The following is a 16504-nucleotide window of genomic DNA, read 5'->3' as shown; positions in this document are numbered from 1 at the left end:
CATAAACCAAGAATTTAACAGCTTAGCCAGAGGTGAGGTCACTGGCACCACCCAGGCCAGGCCTTTGGGTGTAATCTCACTTCCCCCATCCCGACCCACAGAGGGACTGCAAAGCCCATGGAAAGTCCAGAAGCCTGGGCCATATTTGGGGAGACAAAGAAACCAAGGGGATAAATGGGAGAGACCCTCCGCATTCAGTACTCAGGCTTTGGAAACCGACTCCCCTGAGTCACCGTACTAGTACATCTGCAAATAAAGGGTTTTTCCTGACTGAATCTTCTGAGTACCCATTGTGTGTTTTCCAGTTGCCTGGTAAATTCTGCAGCACTGTCACCAATTTGACTCTTCTCACTACTGTACCTATATATCTGGGGGACTTAGCAATACCATCGTTTATGTATGTTGGGGGAGGGGGCTCAGAGTTATTATTGTGTTTTTTAATGTGATGATCATTTGGAAAAGGCTCTGGGAATAAGAACAATACAAGCATTAGTCAAAGGACTTCAATAGACTGACAGCAGGAACAATACCTCAAATGAAAGAAGCAAAGTATTTCATGTGATTCCTCTGAGGAGTCAGTGCAAAGGCACCAGGCTCTGGGGAACAGTTCAGGGCTCCCTAGGAGAAAGACAAAGCAGAGATTTACAGAATCGGTGTGGAGCCAGCTGGCGGGGAGGGCCCTACCAGACGGCCAAGCAAGCCCCTGGGACAGCAGAACCTCAGCCAACTTCCAAAGGCCTCCCTCCTCTTGAGTAATGGTCATTTACTGGCAACCATGACTAACCAGCAGGTCAAGAAGGGGGCCTTAGAAATCACCCTCTTATTTTGCAGAAAAATGGTATCTTTTCTTACTAATTCTACTTTTTGGAGAAATGTGTCACTTAAAGTCCTTAGTAGAGCTGTTCTGCCTTTTAATTCTGCTGTGGTTTCTGCCATGAGGCCTTCAAGTCACCAGAAGGGCAAAAGGCCCTTCTTTTCCCAAGAGTTCCACTTAAACCTCAGAAGCTTCAAAGCCTATATCCTCAAATCCACCCAACATCAGGGGTTGGGGAGGACAGCCATAGCCCAAGCAGGATTGCCCATTGCCACAAGGACTGTAGGATGCTTGCTTTCATTCTGACAGGTCTGATCCCCTTATATAATCATCGTGTCCAGAAACCCCAGCTTCAACGTTGTTGAACTGGAAGAGGCAAGACAAAAAGGGGACAGCTTATCTTCCTGGGAGGCCCCAAAGAGCTCGCCCCTGACTGTACAGTCACTGCCAAGGCTACTCTGTCCCTGGACATAGGCCTGTCTGTATGAGGCTAAGAGATTGTCTGCTATGTCTGAAGGAGCATTGGGGAGAGGAAATACCCATCAGAAAAGACTGGGACACTGAGAACTTACCCCAGCCAGTCCCAGGAGCTTTGCAAAGGGTCCCCAGCTGCCCTGCTTGTATCTTTCCACAAAACAGGACTGTTCATGTATGTCTTGTCCTCCCCTCCTCGTCACCACCCTCTTTTCCTTCCTATCTCTCTTCTTTCGCTATTTCTTCTTCATGCTCCTCTCTTGTGTTGTGCTCCAGTTCATATCTTCACTCCATCTATGTGCTGATGTCACCTGCCCTGGAACTTCCCTCCTGGGACACTGGGACGGGCGTGGATAAACCTGGAAGAGAGAAGGGCCACGGGGTTACCCATGGCCAGCAGCGTGAGAACTGGTGGAGAAACGTCTGGTCTTTCCTTTGAGTGGACAGTTCTACAGCCCGTTCTGTTGTGCAGAGCTCCTCAGAGGCGAACAGCAGGACCACGCCCCAGGTGTCCCCCACGGGGACTAACTTGGTAATACAGGCACCCTGGGAATGGCCCTCCCTCCTTTCTTGTGCAGCTCTTCCCTGACCCTCCCTCCTATTCCTGGGGTACTTCCCCAATCCACTGCGGGTGTACAAGCTCTTGTATCCAACTCTACTTTTGGGGGAACCCAAGCCACAGCTTTTCTTCCTCTCTCCTTTCCTCCCCAGTCCCGACTGGGCTTCCCCTCCTCCCTTTGCTGTTCTCTTCTCTCCATGTCTATTTTCCTGCCTCGTCTGCTTTGGACACCGGGTGTCCCAGGCCGACTGAGTGTGAGGAATCAGAGATCCCATCAGCACACAGTTCCAGGGGAGCTCTGGTCTCTGTGTCATCACATCATCAAGGGAGAGGAGAGTGGCAGGGACAAGAGAGGGCCAGGGAGAGGAGAGACGCTGGCCGTTTCTGTTACCAGACTAAAAGGGTTCATTCACCTACGTGCATCAAAGCTCAAATGTCGCCGAAACCGGTTTGGCTCAGTGGATAGAGCGTTGGCCTGCGGACTGAAAGGTCCCGGGTTCGATTCTGGTCAAGGGCATGTACCTGGGTTGCGGGCACATCCCCAGTGGGAGATGTGCAGGAGGCAGCTGATCGATGTTTCTCTCTCATCGATGTTTCTAACTCTCTATCTCTCTCCTTTCCTCTCTGTAAAAAATCAATAAAAAATATATTAAAAAAAAAAAAAAAGCTCAAATGTCAACAAGAATGTACTGCAAAGAAAGTAGTGGTTTATCAGTCGAGGAAATGGTACCAAGCCTGGAGGCATAGGTAAGCTAGTGCTAGAATCTGATGGTTTCCAGAGGTTGGATGATATAGAGGAAAAATCATTCATCATGGTAACTGAGTGAGTGGAGTCGGAGGCTCTACTGATTGGTTGAGGCCAGGGGAGGGAGTCGTTGATCACTGCATCAGGTCCTGATGTCAACCATGGCATCGTTCTGCCTGGTTTTGTGAGAGTGTGGTCTCTAAGGCCCTTCCACTTTCCCTGGTCTGGGCTGAAACACAACTGAAGTCAAGATGCTATCTTTAGCTTGACTGAAACTCTGTTTCTGTGGTCAACAGTCCTGTGGTTTTATTAAGAAGTCTTAATTGGGATAGTGTGATTAGTATCACCACTTAATAGAGGTGATTAGTGTCAGGGATGAGGGAACTTTCCCCTTCCCCTCTTAGTTCTCCTGGCTGGTTGAATGACATACAACAGATTAACAGGAGAAAATTAAGCCCGGCTGGCATAGCTCAGGGTTTGAGTCGACCTCTGAACCAGGAGGTCACAGTGTGATTCCTGGCCAGGGCACATGCCTGGGTTGTGGGCTCAGTCCTCAGTATGGAGCATGCAGGAAGCAGCCAATCAATGATTCTCTCTCATCATTGATGTTCCTATCTCTCTCTCCCTCTCCTTTCCTTTCTGAAATTAATAAAAAAATATATTTTTTAAAATAGGAGAAAATTAAGTTTTGATACCTGCACACAGGGAATTCACATGAGCATGAAGATTCCAAAGACAGTAAGTCAAAATGAGGTCTACATGTCATTCAGAACTATGGAAGGGGAGTAATTCACAGGAGATTAGAGGAGTTACTGTTTATTAGACAAATGTATATTGGGCCATCTTGAAACAATGGACACAGAGAGGACTTGGGTCAAATGGGTCTTGCTAGGTTCCTCCCTGTCAATCACACCTAGTTCTTACTAAAACATAGTCATCTATGATGATAGCTTCCTTCCTGGAGCAAGCCCTTTGTCTAAATTCTTTTTTAAAAAATATATATTATTGATTTTTTACAGAGAGGAAGGGAGAGGGATAGAGAGTTAGAAACATCAATGAAAGAGAACCATCGATCAGCTGCCTCCTGCACACTCCCCACTGGGGATGTGCCCGCAACCAAGGTACATGCCCTTGACTGGAATCGAACCTGGGACCCTAGAGTCCGCAGGCCGACACTCTATCCGCTGAGCCAAACCGGTTAGGGCTGTCTAAATTCTTTTAGGCAGTCAAAGTTTCCTCCTGAGCCTTCTGTGCCTTGACTGTTTTCAGTTTGAAATAATCTGCATGCCAGACTGGCACACCTTGCGGTGACTCATTCTGATCCCTCACACGGTCGGGCCTGAGAGATCTATTGACCTCCTGTTCTTTGGGACACCTTATTCTCTGGAGGTAGGTGCCTCAGTCTTTCTCGCAGCAAGGGTTCAAGGGCTGCGCATAAATGAATAACTAGACAAGAAATATAAATTTGGGAGGCATGGGGGAGCCACTTTCTAGTGGAGAGGGTTCCCGGAATGTCCGCACCCAAGGCTTTTTATTCACACATTTTGCCCTTTAGTAAAGCAGATATACATATCAAAGGTAAGGCCTGCTAAATAACAAAGGACCATCAGGTTAGGGGAATTGCCCTCAGCTGTTTGGCAGCAGGTAATAATATGCAGATCTTCAGCCCTGCTGACGCCCCAAGATCCATCAGCCTTCTGATGAACTTCCTGCATAATTATGAATTTGCTTCCAGCAGGTAGCCTGATGCTGGCTGGAGCGATCCCTCCCATTCCCTCCATCCTCCCCCACCAGCACCCCACCCCATCTCACCTGGGCTCATTTCTTTGGAAGCTTCTCCTCTAGCCTCCCCAGGGTGCCTTTCCCTCCAGTGGTTGCAGCTTGACCTTGAGCAGCCCTTCCACACTCCATCCTCATTGAGGCAACAGTAGAAGTTTCTTTACTGGGGCCTTTAGTCTCTGGCAGGAAATACCCATCATCTGAGGGGTTCCTCTTCTGCGCCTGTCCCAGGATGCTGCGGACACATTACTATCCATAAGTCTAGAAAACGATAAAATACTCCCCAAACTGCCACATTCTAGGCAATGGGTAAAGAGAGGATGGAGTGCTCAGCTGGCGTGGCTCAGTGGTTGAGCATTGACCTATGAGCCAGAAGGTCACAGTTCGATTCCAGGTCAGGACACATGCCCAGGTTGCAGGCTGGATCCCCAGTGTGTGGTGTGCAGGAGGCAGCTGATCAATGATTCTCTCTCATTGTTGATGTTTCTATCTCTCTCCTTCTCCTTTCCTCTCTGAAATCAATAAAAATATATACTTTTTAAAAAGAGAGAGAATGGAGTAAATTCTGGGACAGTTCAAGCCTTGGCAAAATTTCTGGGGTGAAAGAAGGGGAGAGGGAACAACATATCAGGATGTAAAAAAAAAAAAAAAAAGAAAAAGAAAAAGAATGCAGGCATTCTGGGGGTCTGGGCACTTGAGTGTCTGTCACCCACTGTGGGTTCTTGGCTTTGCACAGGAAAGAATTCAAATAAGAGCCAGCATCGAGTTTAAAGTGAGAGAGAGTTTACTAGTGAAGCAGTGGGACAGAGAAGGCTACTCCACAGGCAGAGCAGCCCCTGCCTAATGGGATTTACTTTTTTTTTTTTTTTAAATATATATTTTATTGATTTTTCACAGAGAGGAAGAGAGAGAGACAGAGAGTTAGAAACATCGATGAGAGAGAAACATCGATCAGCTGCCTCCTGCACATCTCCCACTGGGGATGTGCCCGCAACCCAGGTACATGCCCTTGACCGGAACCGAACCCGGGACCCTTCAGTCCGCAGGCCGACGCTCTATCCACTGAGCCAAACCGGTTTTGGCGGGATTTACTTTTTTTATTGAAGCTCATTGAATCGAGGGGGAGTGAGAGGGCATTCGATAAGAGGGAGGAATATTCAAGATTTTTCTGGCAGCCAAACCGGTTTGGCTCAGTGGATGGAGCGTCGGCCTGCGGACTGAGGGGTCCCAGGTTTGATTCTGGTCAGAGGCATGTACCTTGGTTGCAAGCACATCCCCAGTAGGAGGTGTGCAGGAGGCAGCTGGTCGATGTTTCTGTCTCATCGATGTTTCTAGCTCTCTATCCCTCTCCCTTCCTCTCTGTGGAAAATCAATAAAATATATTTTTTAAAAAAAGATTTTTCTGGGAAAGGGGTAGAAATTTCTCAAAAGGGCCATTTTGTGACCTTTTGTGGGCCTTCTCTTTAGGGTCTTGGTAGGCACAGGGTGTGTCATTTGTATGCTAATGTATTACAATGAGCGTATAATGAGACTCAGGGTTAGCTTTAGGTGCAATTAGTCACCCTGTTGGATTCTGCTGGTTCTAAGACATAAATCCATTGGGGGTTGGTTTTACTATCTCCTTGATAGTCCCTGTAGCCCTTATTGGTTATAGCAGTTTTGTTTAGCCACATACCCTATCTCACTCCAACTCAAGTGCGCAAAAAACATCACTTTCTTTATATACTGTAAATCAAGTTCATTTCTATGCTAAGGCCCCCACCCGGCAGGAAAGTCCACATCAGTCATTGCTGAAGCCTCATTTCCTGTCCCCACCCGGGACCCCCAGAACCCAAGTGCCTGCAAAGTTAGGGTAGTATATAGTCTTCTATCCATGCAGATATGTCATTTTCCAAAGCCCAGTGGAAGAAAGAGTAGCTGGGCTCTGTTTTCAACTTAAATATGGGGAGCAGAAATCTTTGCCGCGGCTGGAGGAGTCACTGACCTCGGGCTCCCTCTGCTTTGCACCAAGCCCAAATTTCTGAGACAAGAAATTACCAACCGGGCAGTCCACTTGAAATAGAAGAGTAGGCAAAATACTATGAGAAACATACACATTAATATGTCAAACTATGATTCTGCCACTTATTCATTCTCTAGCACTTTATGAACACCATGTCAGCACTGGGAACACAGACGGAACCAGAGGAAGTTCCTCCACACTCACACTAGCCTGTCCTAGTGGGGAAGACAGATAGGAGGTCATCTAATATTAGGACTATATGACAACATAATGGAAATATGTGCCCAGAGTCATAGGAGCTGAGACAAGGAAGCTGCAAACTTGGCCTGTGCCCCAGGGAGTACTCACCTAGGAGGAGATGTCTGAGCCAAGACCTTGAGAATGAAGAGAATTTTGCAGTAAAGAGAAGACAAGGAAAGGCATTCTAGGCAGACGTCATAGTAGAATCAACGAGCGAAGCCATTCTCCAGGGAACAGGTGGATTTGGAGGAAGACTGCTCATTTGGGAGTGGTGAGGGCAATAGTAAGAAAGAAGTTTAGGAAAAAAGAACAAAATCCCCAAACCTTTCTTTTCCTTTTTTTCTTGCTGGGGTGGGAGTGGAAATGCAATAAATAGCCCTCTCTCTTCCTCTTCTCAAGTTTGTAAACAATTGAGAAATAAGACATAGGAAATAGGTGAACATTTAAATGTCACCTTTGTGGTAGATAAAAGCTAGATTGGAAGACATGATGCAAACATGTCCCCATGGACATGGTGCAGTCCCCAGGGACGTCCTAATATGTCATGGCCATTGCAGAGATATTCAGCCAGCTTCAGGTAGACTGGGACAACCTCAGCTGTTCCCCCCAAAAGCAGGTTTGCTACATTATGAACAGCCCAGAATATCCACCCCACCCCCCACCCCCAACTACCCCCAGTAGGCAGGCAAATCCTAAAAAGAGTATTGTATTAGTTCTCAAGTCCTGGAGAGTATTGTAGTAGTTTGCTAGGGCTTCCATAACAAAGTACCACAGATTGGGTAGTTTAAACAACAGAAATTTATTCTCACAGTTCTGGAGGCTAGAAGTCCAAGATCAATGTGTCAGCAGGTTTGATTTCTTCTATGGCCTCTCTCCTTGGGCTCACAGATGGCCTCCTTCCCTCTGTGTCTTCATGTGGTTGCCCATCAGGCTGTGTCTTCATCTGCTCTTATAAGGATACCAGTCATTGTGGATTAGGTCCACCCCAACAACCCTATTTTAATGTTATTGCCTCTTTAAAGGCCTTATCTTCAAATAAAGTCGCATTCTGAAGTCCTGAGGAGAGAGGGGTTCAATCTATACATTTTGGGGAAATACAATTCAGCCCATAGCAAGTACCCAGCATGTGTTAGCAGAGCACACTCAGTTCCTTCCCTCAGACTTTCCAATCAGAGAGGTCTTTCTTCCCAGGAGAGAAGACAGAGACTCTAGGACAGGGGTGAGCAAACTTTTTGACTCGAGGGCCACAATGGGTTCTTAAACAGGACCGGAGGGCCGGAACAAAAGCATGGATGGAGTGTTTGTGTGAACTAATATAAATTCAAAGTAAACATCATTACATAAAAGGGTACTGTCTTTTTTTTCAATAGTTTTATTCATTTCAAACGGGCCGGATCCGGCCCGCGGGCCGTAGTTTGCCCACGGCTGCTCTAGGAGCATGGCTCAATGGAACCCCCTCCACATGGAAACACAGGAGTACAATTGGAGGTTCCATGGCACACCCCACATCCACTCTGTGTGTACTCACATTAGTTATTACTGTTTTCGGAAATACAGGACTATCTCACACTTATGCACAAATCAAACTTTTCAAAGCACTTTCACATCCATAAAACAAAGCATAGAAAGAAAGATACAAGAGTTTTCAAAAATCACCCAACCTTCCTCCCTCCTCTTACAGATGAAAGAATCTAGTCCCAGAAGTTTAAGAGAGCTGCCAAGGGCCACCTAATTGGTTAGTGGTCACCTGTCTTCCAGCATTACCAAAGGTCACAAGTTCATTTAACTTAAGTTTCCCAACACAAAACTGTCTTCCATCTTTCTATCTTCTCTGTAGTGCCTGCCCTAAAGCTCAGCACAACTGTTTGAAAGATAATTTAAGTAAAAGAACTTCTGAGAGCAGCTAACTGCTCTGAATGGATTCAAGTCCCTTGGCCTAAGAAGGGTATTTTTAAGGTCCTGACCAGTTGGTTAGAGCGTCGTCCAGATATACCAAGGTTGTGGGTTCAATCCCCAGTCAGGGCACATACAAGAATCAACCAATGAATGCATAAATAAGTGGAACAATAAATTGATGTTTCTCTCTCTTTCTCCTTTCCTCTCTCTCCCTCTCTAAAATCAATCAATAAAAGATATTTTAAAATTAAAAAAAAGAAATGTCTTTGTTTATATTTGCAGTCCCCAGTGTTCAGCATAGGGTCTGATCCACGGTGGGTACTCAATTCCTGTTAGCTGCATGCATATATGCATACACCCATGAACGAATGAGTGATTGAAGCGTCAGAAGACTGGAGACAAGAAATGCCATGTTTTCAGAAGTGGATGAAGAGGGATTCTTCAAAGGAGCTGTGAACTTGGCATTAATCCTAGGCCACTGCTGGGCTTGTACTCTGGCACCTCTCCACTTTCTCCAGGGATCTTTTAAGGTCATCTTGGGATCTTCCCTCTCCTCCATCTCTATATCAAATTTGTTTCCAAGTTCTTTCCTATCTCCTTCTTTTCCATCTCTATTGCCACGTCCTGGCCTAGGCCCTTAATCACGTCATGCTGGTCTGGACTCATGTGCCAGGGCAGGGTTGGGAGGCAGCTAGGAGGCTAGCTCAGCAGATCAGGCTGCAGTGGATGCTTGTTCTGTCTCCCCTCCCCCTCCACGGCCTGCGTCTCTCTCCTTTATCAGCTCTCCTCGTGGGACCCTCTAGCTCCTCCTTTCAACTAGCTCCCAGCTCCTTACTCAGCCAGTCCCACTCCCCACCCTTTCAGGCTTTCTCTACCATCCCACCCAAGCCTCCCCCTCCCCCTAACCCTTACTTCAGGTTTCAATTAACTCGGTACCCATAGAAAGAGTCTCACAAATTTATTCTCCCTGAAATAGAAGTGACCCATAACAAGACTTAATGAGATCATTCCCCTAGGAGTTGCATAAAGGACAATCCCTCCAGCCAGTAGATTGTCCTCTGTGTCTGAGGGAGTATTTGGGGGAGGAAGACAGCCATTTGATGCTCCACCTTTGGGACCAGCTGGTGGTCAGGGACCCCTGCGACAGGCAGAGGGATGTGGAAAGCAGGAGACATGGCAGATCCACCTGGTGGGAGACTAAAGAAGCACAACCTCACCTTCTGCAGAAGTTTACCAAGAGCTCACAGGAAACCTGATGCCCTCCCTGACTCAGCTTCCTGCAAATTCCCCAGATCAGTTCCTGTGGTCACCAGCTTTAGGTGTCTCAAGATGAAGACTGCTGAGAATGGGCCCTGCGCCCCCTCCTAAACTGGCAGACATGGGGGCGGGTGCCGAGCGTGATGGAGCTTCTCTTACAGTTTCCCTTACAGAGCAGGGAAAGAGGACGCTTGTTTTTCCTGCTTTGGGAAGCTGATGGTCTCTGCAGCCAGCCAGGAGCGGTGCCAGTTGTGGTCAGCATCCAGCCTGGCAGATGGGTCAGTGGGAACGCAGGGTGCGTCCCCAGTGTCTGCACTTTTCTCTAACTGCGCACCATCTGCCCCAATAGCACACCGTCTTGGCACCCCTAACCCCCAGCCCCACCTCTATTCACCCCCTACAGGACCATTCTCCCTTCTCCCAACACCAGAACGCCCAGCATCTGCATCATCCAGTTTCCAAAAGTTAGACTCCTTGGTGCGACCTAGTTCAGCCTTCTCCCCAATTTACAGATGAGCAACTGGAGCCCAGGGAGGGTGAGGGGTGTCTGTAATGTACTAGTTCTCTATACTGTATAACCGATGACCCTAGTCTAGTGGGTTAAAACAACACACACTTATTAGCTCAGTTTCTATGGGTCAGGAGTCTGAGCCTGGCTTAGCTGGGTTCCCTTCTCCAGGGTTTCGGTAGGCTTAAGTCCAGGTATCTGCTGGGGCTGCCATCTCATCAGAGGCTCAAGTGGGGAAAGGTCTTCTTCCAATCTTCCTCACATATTGGCAGAATTCATCTTCTCACAGTTGCAGGACTGAGGGCCCCATTTTCTTGCCGGTGGTCAGCTGGATGCCCTCAGCAACTCGAGGCTACCCACAGTTCCTTGCCAAATAGCTCCCTCCACAGCCCTCTCACAGCATGGCACTTATTCAGTGCCAACAACTGGGAGTCTCTGACCTTAGAGAGGGCCTATTCCCCCTTTAAAAGCTTTTCCTTGGTGTGTCTACCCAGGACAATCCCCCCATTAAGTAAATAAAATAAAACAATTGAGTTGAGATCTTACATCTTCAATATCTCTTCACCTCTGTCACATTCTGTTAGAAGCAAGTCACAGGTCTCACTCACGTTCCAAGGGATGAATAATGCATGAATCCTAGGGCCACCAAAGGGTCTGTCCATCACATTAATATCATATAGCTAGATAGTAGCAGAGATAAGATACGGAACCTAGATTTCACATAGAAATAGGTCCCAGGGACCAATTGTTTCAGAATTCAGGATGTTCCAGATTTTTGTTGTTGTTGTTAATCCACATGCAAGGATATTTTTTCCATTAATTTTTAGAGAGAGTAGAAGGGAGGGAGAGACAGAGAGAAACATCGATGTGAGAGAGACACATTGATTGGTTGCCTCCCGCACATGCCCCAACAGGACCAGGGATCGAATCTGCAACCCAGGTATATACCCTTGACTGGGAATTGAATCCGAGACCCTTCCGTGCGAGGTGAGGTTTTGCCACCAAATGAATTCAGGTCAGATTAGGTTTTGCCAAATAAATTAGGGAAGACCTTTGGCTTTTTAGAACTCTGGGGGCTTCAGAAATTCCAGGAAGGGATTGTGGATGTGTACCTACCACTTATTGAGTTCTTGCCCTGTGCCAGACTTGGCCTAAGTCTTATGCATTCTCACAAGCTACCAGAGGAGAATGTTTTTGAGATGTTAACTATTTTCTTCCCCTTTCCTTCTTCGCATTGATGTGAGCTCTGCAGTCATTGATGAGGGGTTGGGGGAGGCTGGGGCATGAAAGAACCTGAGAGTCTTGTTGACGGGTTCCCAAAGCTGCTCAGCCCCCAGCCAGATAGGGGAGGGAATGTGGGGCTTTGACAAACACTCTGGACAAGCATAAATAAATAAATAAATACATACATACATACATACATACATACATACATACATAAATACATAACAACAAAATAAAAGCTGGATATACGTCCCTCATCCTAGGCCAGGGAGAGGAGCGAAACAGGCTGGGGCCCCTGGAAGCACACCTATGCTGGCCGGACCTCACAGGTCAGGGCTGCACGCTGCATCTAGAGAAGCCGGAGTCTTGGGTGGCCTCTCAGTGGGAAGGGGCAGCCTGACTGGATACTGTTTGGCTTGGGCTGTCCTTACTGCTTCCTCAGAATGTTGTGCAAGCGAGACCTCACTTTGTAGCCAGAACAAGCCTGCCTGCTGCCCAATACAGAGATGGTTGTTGAATGGAGGAGGCAGTACTGCATGTGCTCCAACTCTCTTCAGAGAGAACTGGAAGGTGGTTCCTGGGCAGCTAACTTCCTCTGTATTTCATTATGGTCTGGTCAAGTTTCATCACATCCTCCTCCACTCCAGGTACCAGACCCTCGTGTTGAATTGGTGCAGCAGCCAGGCCTGCAGTAGGAGAGCTTGGCTGGTGTTCACCCCTGTTGGAGTGAATCCCTCCATGTGATTTCACTCTGGCTCTAGAACCCCAAACTGGATTTGCCCTTTTTCTTCCCCTTTGAAAGTATTTTTAAAATATGACTGCCCTCTGGTGGCTAAAAATATATATGTAAATGCTCCATGCCCTTCAAACAAGACCCAGGTAAGTGATTTGGTGTCACAGGAATGAGTTGCTGGATCAGATTACTGAGTTTGTTTGGGATTAGGGTAGGGGAGTGGGAGGTAATACCTCTTTTCTGTGTTTATTGCATAAAAAAACAGACTTTAGGTAGTTAATTGGATCTGGATCTTTCTGGCTATAAACTTCATGAGGGCTGGGAATCACCTCACTTTGGGCCTGGCGTTGTCTATCCTAGTGCTCAGCAGAGTGTCTGGCACACAGTAAATGCTCAGAAATATGTATTAAATGAATGGATGAACTGCAGGCATGCCTCAGAGGGAGCAACCACAACCTTATCCATTTTTATCTTATTTTGCTGCATCTTCATAGATGCTGAAAAGGCATTTGAAAAATTCACCATCTATTATTTATTAGTTTAAAAAAACTCAATAAAATCAGAACAGAAAGGCTTACTTGACATGATAAATAAAATAAATCTGAACCCATGCTTAAAGGTAAAGCCCCATTAGTGGAAGAATTTCCACTCAACTCAGGTACACAACAAGCTGTTCTTTTGAGCAGAATGCCATACGAAATTCGTGCACTGGAGGGTCCCTCTCGTAGTCCAGGACCCCTTGGGGGATATCCGCCTGCCAGCTTAGGCCCGATGAGCCTGGCTTCTGGCTGAGTGATGCTCCCCCTGTGGGAGCGGACTGATCACTAGGGGGCAGCGCCTGCACTGAGTGTCTGCCAACTGGTGGTCAGTGTGCACCATAGCAACTGGTCATTATGGTCATTCCACCGTAATGGTCGCTTAGGCTTTTGTTATATAGTTGTCTGATTGATAGCATGGTTGTTAAATGACATTTGCTTCCTATGAAAAAATGTAAACTAAAGTGGTAATTAATGCATGTGGTGCATTAATCCTTTTGCTGATAACAACTAGAAAAGCTAGAAAAATGAAAAAATTAAATTCTGTTTGAAGGCATCAGAGAACTGCCAGGCAGCTAGACTTTGAGGACCCAAGATTCCAGAGAGAAGGGAAACTCTAGGAGCTGAGCAGGGTCTTCCCCCCATGAGGAATGTGCTAAGACATAAATGGCATGGGATAGAGAAGCTGGAAAGCTGAGTGAAAATTGGTTGCCAATTTGTCTCAATGGGCTGGGAAGAAAAAAAATCTGTGATCAAAACCAGATAAGGGCAAGAAACACTCTGCCCATTTTATCTTGTGAAAACCAGTAGCAATTAAACTAACCCTGCTCTGTGGACCCCCTGTCCTTAAATTTGATGTCTTATTTTTATGCAAAGTACTTGTAGTTTTTTAAAAATTTATTTTAAATTAAGGTATGTGCATTGCTTTTTAATTTTATTTATTTATTTATTTAAATAAATCTTTATTGTTCAGATTATTACAGATGTTCCTCTTTTTCCCCCCCATAGCTCCCTTCCACCTGGTTCCCACCCTACCTCATGCCCTTACTCCCCCACCACTGTCCTCATCCATAGGTGTAAGATTTTTGTCCAATCTCTTCCCACACCCCTCACACCCCCTCCCCCCGAGAATTGTCAGTCCACTCCCTTTCTATGCCCCTGCTTCTATTATATTCACTAGTTTATTCTGACTTTTTAGATTCACTTGTTGATAGATATTTATTTGTTGTCACTTTGTTGTTCATAATTTTTATCTTTATCTTTTTCTTCTTCTTCCTTTTCTTAAAGAATATCATTCAGCATTTCATATAATCCTGGTTTGGTGGTGATGAACTCCTTTAGCTTTTTCTTATCTGTGAAGCTCTTTATCTGACCTTCAATTCTACAGAATAGCTTTGCTGGGTAGAGTAATCTTGATTGTAGGTTCTTGCTATTCATCACTTTGAATATTTCTTGCCACTCCCTTCTGGCCTGCATGGTTTCTGTTGAGAAATCAGCTGACAGTCTTATGGGTTCTCCCTTGTAGGTAACTAACTGTTTTTCTCTTGCTGCTTTTAAGATTCTCTCTTTGTCTTTAGCCCTTGGCATTTTAAGTATGATGTGTCTTGGTGTGGTCCTCTTTGGATTCCTCTTATTTGGGGTTCTCTTTGCTTCCTGGACTTATAATTCTATTTCTTTCATCAGGTAGGGGAAGTTTTCTGTCATGATTTCTTCTTATAGGCTTTCAGTATCTTGCTCTCTCTCTTCTTCTGGCACCTCCATAATTTGGATGTTGGTACATTTGAAATTGTCCCAGAGGCTCCTTACACTATCTTCATATTCTTGGATTCTTTTTTCTTTTTTCTTTTTAGGATGGGTGTTTTTTGCTTTCTCGTATTTCAAATCTTTGACTTGATTCTTGGGATCCTCTAGTCTGCTGTTGGATCTCTGTATATTATTCTTAATTTCAGTCAGTGTTGCTTAATTTCTGACTGGTCCTTTTCCATTTTTTTTTTTTGGCATTTTTATTAAGATTTTTGAAGGTCTCACTAAGTTCCTCGGAGGTTTGTAGAAGATTCTTGAGTAACCTTATAACTGTGGTTTTGAACTCTATGTCCAGTAGTTTGCTTTCCTCCATTTCTTTCATTTGTGACATGTTTCTTTGTCTCTGCATTTTGGCTGACTGTGAGGACCTGCTGTGTCTATAGTGGAAGAACTGCTGTGCTGGAGACACCCTTATGGAGTAGAATTTGCTTCAGTGGCTTTTTGGTGCTGAGTCTGCCTCTTAAGTGTGTCCCTTATGGATGTGAGGAGTTGAAATCTGGTTTCTGACCACTGGGTACCCTGGCTCCTGGGTCTCCAAGTCAACCACTGTGTGAGTCCACCCAGCAGGAGCTACAGCGATATCAGCAGATTTCTCTTCGTTTGGAGTTTGTAAGTTTTGGAGCTCTCTGACCCAGCTGCAGTTTGTTAGGTTAGGCTGCAAAAGGGCAGGCGGTTCCTTTGCCCTGCTGCGCACAGCTTGGGTGGGGATGTAACTTGAGTGGGGCGGGGTCTCAGAGAATCACCAGGGTGGAGCAAACAGCAATGGCTGTCATCAGCTGCCTCCACGACTCCTCGCATCTCCGGGTCTCTGCATCCCCAAGTCCCACTCCCCCACAGTAACAATGTCCCTGCGAGCAGCTCTGTGAGAAAGCCACCCTCTCTTTCCAACCCGCTGCAAGACAGTCCAGTTTCTCCCCATAGGAGTCTGGGTCCCCAGAGTCTCACCTTAAATGAGTTCAGTGCATTCGGGAGCTTGTATCCCCTTCGGATTGCAAAAAAAACTGCGCACCCAGTTGCAGCTCGCATTTGCGTGCGCCTCTGTACCTCTGCTCTTGGTGCCTCTGCACCTCCTACCCAGTCTCAATGTGCTTTTTTCTTTCCTTCTAGTTGTAGAACTTCCACTAGGCCAGCTTTCCCGTGGTTCTGGATGATAGCTGTTTTGTCTTTTAGTTGTAATTTTAATGTGGTTGTGGGGGCAGCACGTACAGGTTTATACCTTATGCCGCCATCTTGGTTCTCCCTTTTTCAGTTTTATTTGTTTGGTTTTATTTGTCTTCTTATTTCTGAAGCCTTTTAGACCTACAGTATATTACTTAAACATACCTATTACTCATAATGCCACGTCTTTAAGATTCAAAATTCTCCCAGTGGCTTTTCTAATATACTTATTATTTCATCTGTTGTGTTTGAATCTTTGAACCCTATGGAACTTAATTTGCATATATGAATTGTCTGGCCAGAAATTACTTAGTTTCCCCCAGAAGGTAATTCAGTATTCACTACATATTACCTGGTTATACAGTTCTTGCTAGAAGTGGTTTGACAAGGAAGAGCACAGATGGGCCTAGAAGAAAGTTTGGGATCCTGAATACAGTCTGGTGTTGGGATTTATGTCCCAGCATCAAGAAGGGTTCAGGAATCTGGAAAAGGGGCTGCGCATAGATGACATAGAAATCCAGAGACTAATAAAGAGTCCAGAGATGAGATATAATTTTGAAAGGCACTGGGGGTCAGAGGACCTTCAGCTAAAGGAACTGAAGAGTCCCTCCTTGTCTAGGACCCTTGCTTTTATTAACACAATTTGTCCTAAGGCAAGGTGGAGATAATACACCTCAAAGAGTAAGGTTTCAAAGGGTACAGAAGCATTGTCAGTTTGGGGAATAGCCTACAGCTGTTTGGGTGTTTGGCCAGTAGGAGGCAATAACATGTAGATT

The sequence above is a fragment of the Myotis nattereri genome (genome assembly GCF_964212035.1).
Source record: "Myotis nattereri genome assembly, chromosome: 8".
NCBI lineage: Eukaryota > Metazoa > Chordata > Mammalia > Chiroptera > Vespertilionidae > Myotis > Myotis nattereri.
This window is presented reverse-complemented; position numbering follows the sequence as displayed.